Source organism: Sciurus carolinensis, chromosome Y (genome assembly GCF_902686445.1).
Source record: "Sciurus carolinensis chromosome Y, mSciCar1.2, whole genome shotgun sequence".
In the NCBI taxonomy this organism is placed as follows: domain Eukaryota; kingdom Metazoa; phylum Chordata; class Mammalia; order Rodentia; family Sciuridae; genus Sciurus; species Sciurus carolinensis.
In genome coordinates, this window is record NC_062233.1 from 743153 (window position 1) to 754288 (window position 11136).

General features: G+C 44.6%; 1 pseudogene; it reads right to left on the reverse strand.

The window, feature by feature from the left end:
* LOC124973007 (uncharacterized) overlaps window positions 1-9445 on the reverse strand; it is a 38381-nt pseudogene extending 28936 nt beyond the window's left edge.
* Window positions 9446-11136: the final 1691 nt, after the last annotated feature.

The following is an 11136-nucleotide window of genomic DNA, read 5'->3' on the forward strand; positions in this document are numbered from 1 at the left end:
TTATGTAGGATGGGGGCTAGGTGGAAGCTAATTAGCTTAAAAATTAACAAGTCACGGGGGATTCATGCAGGGGAGAGTTCCATAGGACTATATGGCAAGCACCATGAGGGTGCAGTTGCCATTATAGGGTGTGTCCCCTATAATTCCACCTTTTGTTTTGTTAACCCCCTTGGAGCCAGTCGGAAGGTGGAGCTTCTGTCTTAGGTTGTCCCAGCAGATGTGGAATCTTACCCGTCATTGGCTCAAGGGGTCTCTGGGGTCAACCTTGCATCACCATCATATGCCTCCTCATAACTAGTGGCTAGCCATTGGTATTGTACTTGGATATTAATTAACTGCACTGCCTCCAAACATTTCTGTATGAACTGTATGACCTTATTGAAAATGCAGGGGCCAAACGTAAGTGCCATAAGGAAAAGGAAAAGGGGGCCAAGCAGGGGAAGTAAGTAAGGGAGCCAGTCATGTAAGCCCGTCCAGAAGAAGTTAGATTGAAGCTTGGTACGCCATTTTTCCAGATTTTCTTGGAGTTGTTTGACCTTGTCATGGACAATTCCTGAGCAGTTGGAATAAAAGCAGCATTCCTCCTGAAGAAACAAGCAAACCCTCCTTCCCTGGTAGTTAGTAAATCTAATCCTCTTCCATGTTGTAGGACCACTGCTGCAAGGGAATCTAATTGTGCCTGTAGGTCTAAGATTGTACTAGCCACTGATTGCATATCATCTATTAATTGTTGTGAAAGCTTATTATATAGGGTAAGAGAGGTGCTTAGGCCAGAAACTCCGGCTCCGACTCCAGTGGCTACTCCTATCCCAAGGAGCAAGGGGAGGGCTTGAATATCCTTTTGGGTCGAGGATTAAAGTGTTCCATTAGTGGTATAGGGAAAGATTGATTGTTGGGGAGGATATTGATGTCTGGAAATAAGAGTGCTAGTGCACATAGCCCTGTCCAGTTACTGGGGAGGACATTAGAGGCAAAGCCTCCCCAGAAAAAGACTGTTCCATTTGGGGCACATATAGGCTTTTCTGAGTGCTCAATGATAATGTTCTGTGCACACACCAAGGGGTTAAGGGTTCCCATATTTTCAGATGTATTAGAGTGAGATGCAGGTAGGTAACGGTTCACCTGAGAGTTATTAAGGAAAGGAAGAAATACCTGTGGGTTAGGGGGGAAGATATAGCAATTAGAAGTAAAGTCTGAGGATCCATTTACCAAGAGAGCAGTGAATTGAAGGGGCCCATTACAAAGGCACAGCCAGCAGTCATCAACAAGAGGAGGATTGGTGAGGTTCAAGAGTGAAAAAGTGACTTGCAGAAGGTTTTGAGTTCCTGGGTTAAGGCCAAGTTCTCCCTTCAACTCGGGCAGGGTTAAGGGATGATAGACAGGGAAAGGACTTGGACCCACTAACTTTTGAATGACCTTTTAAATGTTTTGGGTTTGTACCCAGTTTTGCACTCCTTCCCCATCATTCATTCCTACTTGAGGGAAGAGGGTCCAGCACATGGTTTGGAAATTTTTGCCAGGGCATGTTGTAAGACCCATATCAGATGAGTAAGAGTTTACACCAGTCCAAAGTGTTATGCCTGATGAGAGCTTACATTGTTGAGCCTCTGTATAGCAGTGGGCTGGCATATAGTTGTAGTAAGTGGTACATGCTATAGGACAAGATGGGGGCCCTGAAGGTCAAAGGGAAAGGGGAGCTGACTTAGCCCAGCAGGCATTTTAACCTGGTTTAAGATTGAGACACCCTGATCGAAGAACAGTGGCAACCCATCTACCGTGACGGAACTGAGAATAAGGTTGGCAGGACCTTTTCGATGTATAGCAATGAGTAGGTATGGAGGGAACAATTACACACTCCTGACATGGATCTCTAATATGATAGAGATAACTAGCTTGAATTAGGGGCTCATATGGGATCACGAGGATCATAAGGAGAAGTAAAGGTCCCATTGTAAGCTGAGGGATTTAGTATAGTTTTGATACTTATGGTATAATGCCAGGCGCTCCAAGAAAGCTTGGATGATGGTCCCACTAATGAACACCAACAGAGAGAAGATGAGTAGTCCGGTGATGATGAGGCAGAGTCCACCAAGGTCTTTGTGTACCTGTTAAGACAAAAGAATACGATACCTCAAGAGGCAGAACTCCTTGGGTCCGTATTATAATTTTGTGAGGGGAGGGCATCATTTGGAGGGGGGTGATATTTGATGTTCTTTGCAGGGACCCAAATGGGCTTGCTCATGTCAACAGGAAATACACATTCAAACCCCCTTCCAACAGTCAGGAGAGGGTCAGGACCTCTCCAGGCCGCTGTGAGAGGGTCCCTTCCATCAGACTTTAATGGTGTGATATTTTATTATGGCTGTCCAATGCTTTTGGAATGGAGAGAGATGATCATTTTTGGAAAAATATAAAATATTTGAAGTACATAGTGCCATCCATAATTGAACATGGGGAGATGATATTTCCCCTTTTTGTTTTGTTAGTTGGGTTTTTAAGGTTCTGTTCTGTCATTCAACAATTGCTTGACCAGTGGGATTATAGGGTATACCTGTATTATACTGGATGCTCCAGTGCTCTATAAATGCGGAGAATGATTTATGGCAAAGCAAGGGCCATTATCAGTCTTGAGTCATTTAGGGAGACCAAGAATGGCAAAACATTGTAGCAAATGACTTGTCTTTTCCCCAGCATGGTATGTGGCCCAGCAGGCATGTGAGAAGGTATCAATAGTTATAAAGATGTATTTGAGCTTTCCAAAGGGAGTGTAATGAGTGACATCCATTTGCCACAATGGTTAGATGCTAATCCACGGGAATTGACTCTAGCTTCTTGCAAGGGAGGTACTTGTAGTAAAGGTGAACAAGATTTCCATGTTTGGATAATCTTTTAGAGTTCCTTAATGGGTATCTTAGGATATCTGTGTTGTAAACCTCGCCAGTTAACATGAGTAAGTTTATGAAAGGCAGTAGCTTCCTCCTGGACAGAATAAATCTGAAGAGTGGATGCTAAGGAATCAGTAAGGGTATTATCTTTAGATAGGATGCCAGGGAGACATTGGTGTCCCCGAAGGTGTTGCAGGAATATAGGTTTGGTTCTTAGTTTTAATAAGTTCCTTGCTTGAATCATTAAAGGAGTAATGTGATTATCATCAAGTCTAATATAAGACCAGGGGAGATTGGGGAGTAGGTTAGCAACATAGAGGCTATTGATAAATAAGTTGAATACCTCTTGTATTTCACTTAGGGCTAGGATGATAGCATAGAGCTCCTTGAATTGTGCTGAACCTTGTATCTCATGGATGATTGTTTTGGGATTCTCATTGCCCTGCATGAATGGTGGAAAAATGACTATTGCTGCTCCTTCTTTTCTTCCATCTGAGAAAATGCTGGGATAGGAGGGGTTAGCTTCTAGTAAAAACTGTCTGGGTGGTGCCCAATCCAATTGTGAAAAAGAGCTTATCCATTTATAGGGGTCATAGTGGCAATCGACCCATCCAAAGAATCCCTCCATGGCAATTGCAATGCGGTTGTTCCTTCTTTGTAGCCAGGTGAAATCAGATAGCTGAAAAGGGACAATAAGTGCATGTGGCTGATGGCCAAAAAGGTGGAGAGATAGGTCTCTGCCTTTCATAATGCAATCTGCAAGTTGATCTAAACTGGCATAGACCCAGGGTATTCCCCCAACCGCTAAGTGAATCCAATGGATTGGTTCCCCTTCTTGCAGCAGGAGGCCCATGAGAAGGGATTTTCCTCTGAAGATGTAGAGGGTTAGAGGCAAGAAAGGGTTATATCTCCTCAAACAGGAATGGCCAATGGCCTGTTGAACTTTAAGGAGAACATTCATATGAATGTGCTCCAAAATGATTGCTATGGATAGGTTTGGTCCTCTGAGTAGATCGAACAGCGGGGTGAGCTCCCCTGTGCTAATGGAGATCCAGAGCCTCATCCAGTTAATCTCCCCAATAAGCTTCTGTAGCTGGGGTAAGGAATAACTTTCCTGAATTCGGGGCTGGGGCCTAACAGGAGAAACCACATCCAGTTCCAGGATGAATCCTAAGACCCTGAATGGGGGGAGCTGTTTTCTTGGGTGCAATCTGGAATCCATGCTCAGTAAGTAATTGCAGACAGGACTCAAAAAATTGATCTAACTGGTCACTTTGTGTCACCCCAAGGATAATATCATCCATATAGACATAAAGTAGATGATTCTTTTGCTTAAGGGGGGCAAGGATCCTGGACATAAAATATTGGCATATGGGAGGACTATTGGTCATCCCTTGGGGTAAGATTATCTGCACAAACCTTTGATCAGGGCCTTCAAAATTAAGGGATGGAATAGAGAAGGCAAACTTCTCAGAATCTTCAGGGCTTAAGGGAATAGAAAAGAAATAGTCCTTGATGTCAATAACCATGAGGTGATAATGCTTAGGCATGGCTGGAATCCAAGGAAGCCCCCTCTGAGGGGTGCCAAAGGGTAATATCCTTTTATTTATTTTTCTGAGGTCATGTAGGAGCCACCACTTCCCATTAGCCTTTTGGATAACAAAAACTGGGGAGTTTCATGGACTGATAGACGGTTTAAGATGACCTGCCTTTAACTGTTGTTGCACGAGCAGGTGGAGTTACTGCAGTTTATGTTGAGGGAGTAACCACTGCTCTACCCAAACAGGGGGGCCTGGGAGCCATTTGATATTTAGAGCTCTGGGTAAGCAGTGACCTTTAGGATTGAGGGTGCGGCCAAAAAGAAAATCTGGGTTCCTCTCTTCTTATTACTTCCAAGGAAGGGTCATCTCTACAGTTAGGATGACAGGTTTGTCCCTCCTTAAACTGTTGTTGATATTCTTCCCCTTCTATCAGATCCTCATAAAAGGTTTTATGGTTGGTAGTAATATAGGCTTCTGCCTCACCTAGTATATCCTGCCCAAGGAGATTGGCGGTTAATCCTGAGGCCACCAGGGGGTGGACTTCCCCACCATTACCATCCAGGTCCTTCCAGGGGAGCCAGTCAGCTGTCTGAAAAGACTCTGTTAGCCCACCGACTCCTAATAGAGGAGGGTCGGGAAAAAGTCTCCACTGAGGAGGGATCTCTTCCTTCTTTACAACTGTCTGATCTGCCCCAGTAACAATTAGACATTTAAAGTCCTTTTCCCCATCTGAGAATACCATGAGAAAGGAAGGATTAGCCTCAGGTAAAAACAATCTTGGTGTAAAACATAGCAAATTTTACATATACCCTATTGATAACAGGTCCTATAATAGAATATTAAATGATAGAAATAAATCCCTAGTAAAATTTACTCTTTATAATTACCATTACAGACAAGTTTAATTTGAAGAATAGCAGCTTGATAAGTTCCCTGCTTTAAAACTTGTATACCTGGAAAATATGAACACATTTAATATACAAAGAGTGACCATTTCACAATTACCTTGACACTTTTATATTACCCAATTTAGTTTTTAAAGAAAAATTGAGACTCTAACATAGTATAATACTCTAACAGTTGTTTAACCATAATTGTATAAACCTCAATTTTTAAGACTAATTGTCCTAAAGAGTGAAACTTAACAAATATAATGCTAACAGTAAATTAGTGTCTGTAAGAAATACTTCTCAATTTAACATATAAATTAAACTTTGGTTTATATCAGTACAGTAGTATTTGACTTTAAGAAAAATCTTAAATGGCTTTAACTGATTGTCTCACATACTTGTAACCAACTTAGTTACATACAAACTTGTTGAAATTTGCCCTTCACTTACACACAGATTTTCTTAGCACTTACTTAGACCCTCAGGTATTTCATCATATAAACACTTTCTTATCCAGAAAGATTGTGTTCTTCACTAAATATAGCTCCATTTCTAGAGCCCATATATGTTAAATTTAGTTTACTTATTTTGAAAAAAAACAAGTTATCAGACAAGTGTCCTGAACAGTATTTGCCATCTCTTTCCTGTTGAAGAAAAGTCCTAGAAACAATTGATATTAGACATTGTTTAACATCAACATTTTATTAGTTTGACCATTTAGAGACTTGCGAGTTATTTCTGAAGACATTTAAGTTTGATTAGTTTATGCAATTTAAATTGAACCTCTTTAAATCACATGAATTAAAATTATCTGGATCCATTTTTAAATTTTAATTTTAGGAGCACTCAGTTTTGATACAGACAAAACATGACATCAGGCAGCACGACATACAAATAACACAAAATCAAAGGCCTTGTAACTTTATAGGTGAATTTCCATTGCAATATAACAGATGTTCAAAAATAACTCTAGAGTTGGATAAAAATAGAACTGATAAAAAAAATCATTAACCTAGGTATGTAGGATCAAAATTATGAGCTCAAAAGTACAGCATTGAAGAAAAACAAAACAAAACAAGAATCCTGGTAAATGAGTTTAAACGGACACTCCTTTTTTTTTTTTCATTCAGTCTCAGGTTGCTCCCCCGCTGAGACTGCCAAAGTTTACATTCCAATATTCCAATGCAGGCTTCAGCAAGGCCAGGCAGGGGCAGGGAGTGGCCCTGTACTCAAGATAAGTTTTGTATTTGGATAGGGTGGAGGAGGGGCTGAAGAAGCCCAGAAAGGGTTAGAAGAGGGAGTGGACTCAGAAGATGACAGCTTTAAGGGCATGGGTGTTTCCTCCCTAGGTCGCCATGGGGCTGCATCAAAGGGATCAAGAGGGGGACCTGTTTCTGTCTCTTGTGATAGTTTCTCTTGACCCTTGCATAGGAGGACCTCAGAACAGTCCTTTGGAAAGCCATCACCTTTGGAGAGGCCTTTATCTTTATCTGGGTTGTGGGTAGGGCACAGTTGGAAACAGCCTTTAAGAGCTGCGATAGTGAGGAAAGCCCGGAGAGGGGGGATATTTCCTTTATTGACTTGAGCCTTGTGGAGAAGTTGCTCAATTCTGTCCCAGGTTTCCCAAATAGGTTGGCCTCTGGCAGCCAGGGGGCTGTTTTGATAAGGGATTTCCAGGTTTGGAATGCCTGGCTATCTGAGAGCTCTAATCCTATGCTTCTGAGGAGAACCTGAAGGGAGTCAATGGGGGGTATTGCTTGGAATTGGACTGTCCCATATTTTATGGGAGTACACTCACACATGGTCCAATTGGCCTGTCAGCAACTTCATTTCCTCACACAGGGCACCAGTTTTTGCTCCCTGTTGAGCAACAAGGTGTGATGTATCTCCTTAGGGCCGCCCAAAGAAGAATATGGGACTGAGCAGGATGATGAGTGTCGGCGGCTAAGGAACCACACCAGAGCCGGGAGAGAGGTCTGTCAGTGCACGTGGTGAAGCAGGAACTCGTTTATTGAGGAGGTTACACAGGTTTTATGTAGGATGGGGGCTAGGTGGAAGCTAATTAACTTACAAATTAACAAGGCATGGGGGATTCATGCAGGGGAGAGTTCCATAGGACTACATGGCAAGCACGAGTTGATCATGTTCGTGGAACTGCTACTAATCAATCCCTGACAGCAGGGGGTGGAGATAAGCAGGCCAACCAGGGAGTTACACATAACTGGTTGCTGAATAAGAGCATACTTCCAGGTTTCAGGGGACGGCGGCAGTACAAGGAAGTCTGAGTAAACTGTTGGTGAGTCAGGCAGTGCCACATATGAGGAGGGGATCGCCATGAGGGTGCAGTTGCCATTATAGGGTGTGTCCCCTATATTGTATAAATACCAGATACACAAGATAGATATAACACACAATAGACCACCAAGGGACAAAAATCCAAACCAACCTTTTCCCCATTGGACAACAGACTGGACAAAGTAAGCTAATTGGCATACAGAGGCCACCTCCACTCGGGTACTGTTAATAGCAAAAATTTGAGATCTTAGGGTAAATGTAAGGTTGCCAAACTTAGAGTTCCAGGTTCCATTAAGATACATGGATAGACTTTTGGATAGATTAGTGGCCAAACTTAAGTTTTGATATTCTACAGAAGTTATACACATGGCAGATAATAATGAACACATCCCACTGACATCAAATGAGTAATGATGTCTAATTGTTCTTGTATTAAGTCCACTCTCCGGTTGATTAACAGAATTCCAGTTTGTAGCTGTTGACTGATCTCTGATTGAACAGTCAAGGCAGAGGTGGTGTGTTCTGACAAGCTATTGACTGCTTCTGCCATAGGGATTACGGTGGCCAAGTCAGGGGCAATATGGCGGCAGCAGCAGCAGAGACAGCGATTGCAGTTACTATAGCAGTGGTGATGCCAAAGTCTCTCTTGGATCTGAGTAGAACAGACAGCTCATCCTCTTGGGTTTGTACTGGTATAGGAAGGTAGGTAGAGATGCACATCATGAGAGCTGTGGGAAAATTGGTTGCATTCCAACTTTCTGTAAGAAAACAAGAACTTTCTGGACAAGTAAGGTGCCTACCATTAGTAGTAGCATTGGATACAAGGAACACCTGACACATACAGGTGTAGGAGGGAAGGCATTTTCCTTAGTACAATTTTGTACTTGGACTGCAGATTCAAAGGTAGCAGACATATTTTGTACATACATGCAATTCTTTAGAACTCCTCCTAGAATCATAGATAAGGCTGAAATATCTGCACACACTCCAAATGAATTGCAGAGAAGCCAAATATCAAAAGGATCTGCAGTGATAAATTGTGTGGGGTTTTGTTTAGTAAAGTTATATCCCTGGAGAGTCTCATTTTTATAAGTAAGAAAATTAGGAGAAAAGGTGAAGGAATGTCCTTGATCAATAAACACAGATGGGGTTCTTGACTGAATCCAGCGGCCCTCAGAATCAAGATTTTAAAAATTTAAAATGAACAAGGCAACAGATAATTTATCTTTTGTGGATCTGTATGCTGCCCCTATACCCCCTTTTTGTTTATAAAGCGTGTTTTAATTGTTAAATGAACACGCTCAACAATGCTTTGTCCAGTAGGATTATAGGGAAGTCCTGTGACATGTTGAATACCAAAGGTGGAACAAAATTGTTTAAAGGCCTGGGACGTATATCCAGGACCATTATCTGTTTTAATTTATAACAACAAACAGTAACTAAGCAAATAAAAGCAATAAAACTACTATCACAACTAACATTTTAAACACATTCATTTACTATAGGAAGGTCCTTTGCTGTCTCTCGGGACAACCTTCTGTTAAGTTCCCTCATTAGGGGAGCCTTCCATTAAACCTTTTTTGCTGTCTCTTGGGACAACCTTCTGTTAAACCTTAAGGGTACTGTTTCCTCAAATAGGGAAAACTTCTAGCTAATTATGCTAGCGAACCTGTTTTTTACTTACCTTATCCTTGTGGTGCTGATTCTCCTGGCTCTGAAGCAGCAAGGGAAGACCAGTTTGAATCTGAGTGCCAGTCACTAGGGTGTGAACAGCCACTTCTTCTGGGAGCCCCTTCACCTTCCCTAGGGAGACCTGGGGTATTCTGCTCTCCATTTGAGAAGGAGCTGTTCTTCCTTCAGACCCTGAACTGCTGGATGGGAGGTGAAGCCCTCCAAGCTCAAGGCACTGCCCTGGGATGCCAGAGCCGCCACAATCCCAGATGAGCGCCCAACAGGCAAAATGGTGAAGTCTGCTCCACCCAAAGACCCACCCCCTCCCTACAGTCGCCACTTCAACCAGGGGAGCGAGGCCTTTCGGAGCCCTGGAAAATACCTGGCTCACTCTGGAGGTCCGAACCACCGTGCCCTCCCCAGAGTCCACTGCCAAAAAGTCCTCCCGACCTGACAAAAGACGATGCTCTCTATGAGGGGCCAGTACCACTCTCTGGCCAGTGGTCACCCATAGTAGCCAGGCTCCCAACTCGGGGGCCCAGCAGAATCCTCCCTGTGCTGTCGGCGTGGGCCAGTGTGGCTGGGGCCGAGGATCTTCTAGGGCGGGGGCAGCGGCGGCTCCTCGCAATCCCGGCAGATGTCAGGCAGTCGCACAGGTCATAAGCCAGACAGGAGTGCTAGATGGGCCGGGGAGCGAGGCTGACCCAGCGTCCAGGGGACCACCGGTAGCGGCAGCAGTTACAGCAGGAGGGGCAGTGGCGCCCACCGCGAGGCGTGTGGCGAGGCCATGGTGGCAGCGCCTGCCGGGTTCACATGCCCATCATGCGGGAAGGGCAAGGAGCGGCACGGGTGGAGGGAAGCGGGCGGCCTTTGCTGCGTTGGCCCTGGGAAGTGAGCGGAGTGAGGCTGCAAGCGCACTCCCCGCCTCAAAAGTTGTGGGAGCCAAGGGAGGGCGGCAGGTGCCCGGCGGGCGCTCAACTCAGAGGCCCAGAGCCTGTACTCTGGCGCCTAAGGGGACCACACGGAGTCCAAAGCCTATGGCTCCGTCATCCACAAGTGCGAGGACTGTAGGAAGGAGTCCACGCAAGCGGAACTTCAAGGGGCACATCCACATCCACATGGGCGAGAAGCGTTTTCAAGCCTGAGTGCAGCAAAGCCTTCTCTGACCCCAACACGTGCAAGGCGCATGAGAAGACACACAGCCCCTTGAAGCCTTATGGCTGCGAGGAGTGTGGCAAGAGGTTCCGGCTCATCAGCCTGCTGAACCTGCACAAGAAGCAGCACTCTGGCGAGGTGCGCTACCACTATAAGGACTGTGGCAAGATCTTCACCACCTCTGGTAACCTCAAGCAGCACCAGCTGGTGCACAGCGGGGAGAAGCCTTACCAGTGCAACTACTGTGGCTGCTCTTTCTCCGACCCCACGTCCAAGATGCACCACCTTGAGACCCAGGGCACTGACAAGGAGCACAAGTGCCCTCACTGTGACAAGAAGTTCAACCAGGTGGGGAACCTGAAGACGCATATGAAGATCCACATCCCCAAATGTCGCCAACCTGTGGGACACAAAGTGAAACACACACCACACTCTACTTGCTTGGATGGAAAGGACCTTATTACAGGAAGAACATTCACTTATATACAGTTAACAAACCAATCAGAAACTTGTTGCCAAGGGGAAATAAGTCTTGGAATATTACTATTGGTAACTTAGGCATGGTCTCACTGGGATAGCCAGTGTGCTCATCTTCCTGTTTACAGCGAGAGACAAACCACACGCCCATTGGTGCTGTGCCAGCTGCCATCTGAGCTTGGTCTTAGCTTGGTCTTGTGGCACAACACCAGGCGTTGCCCA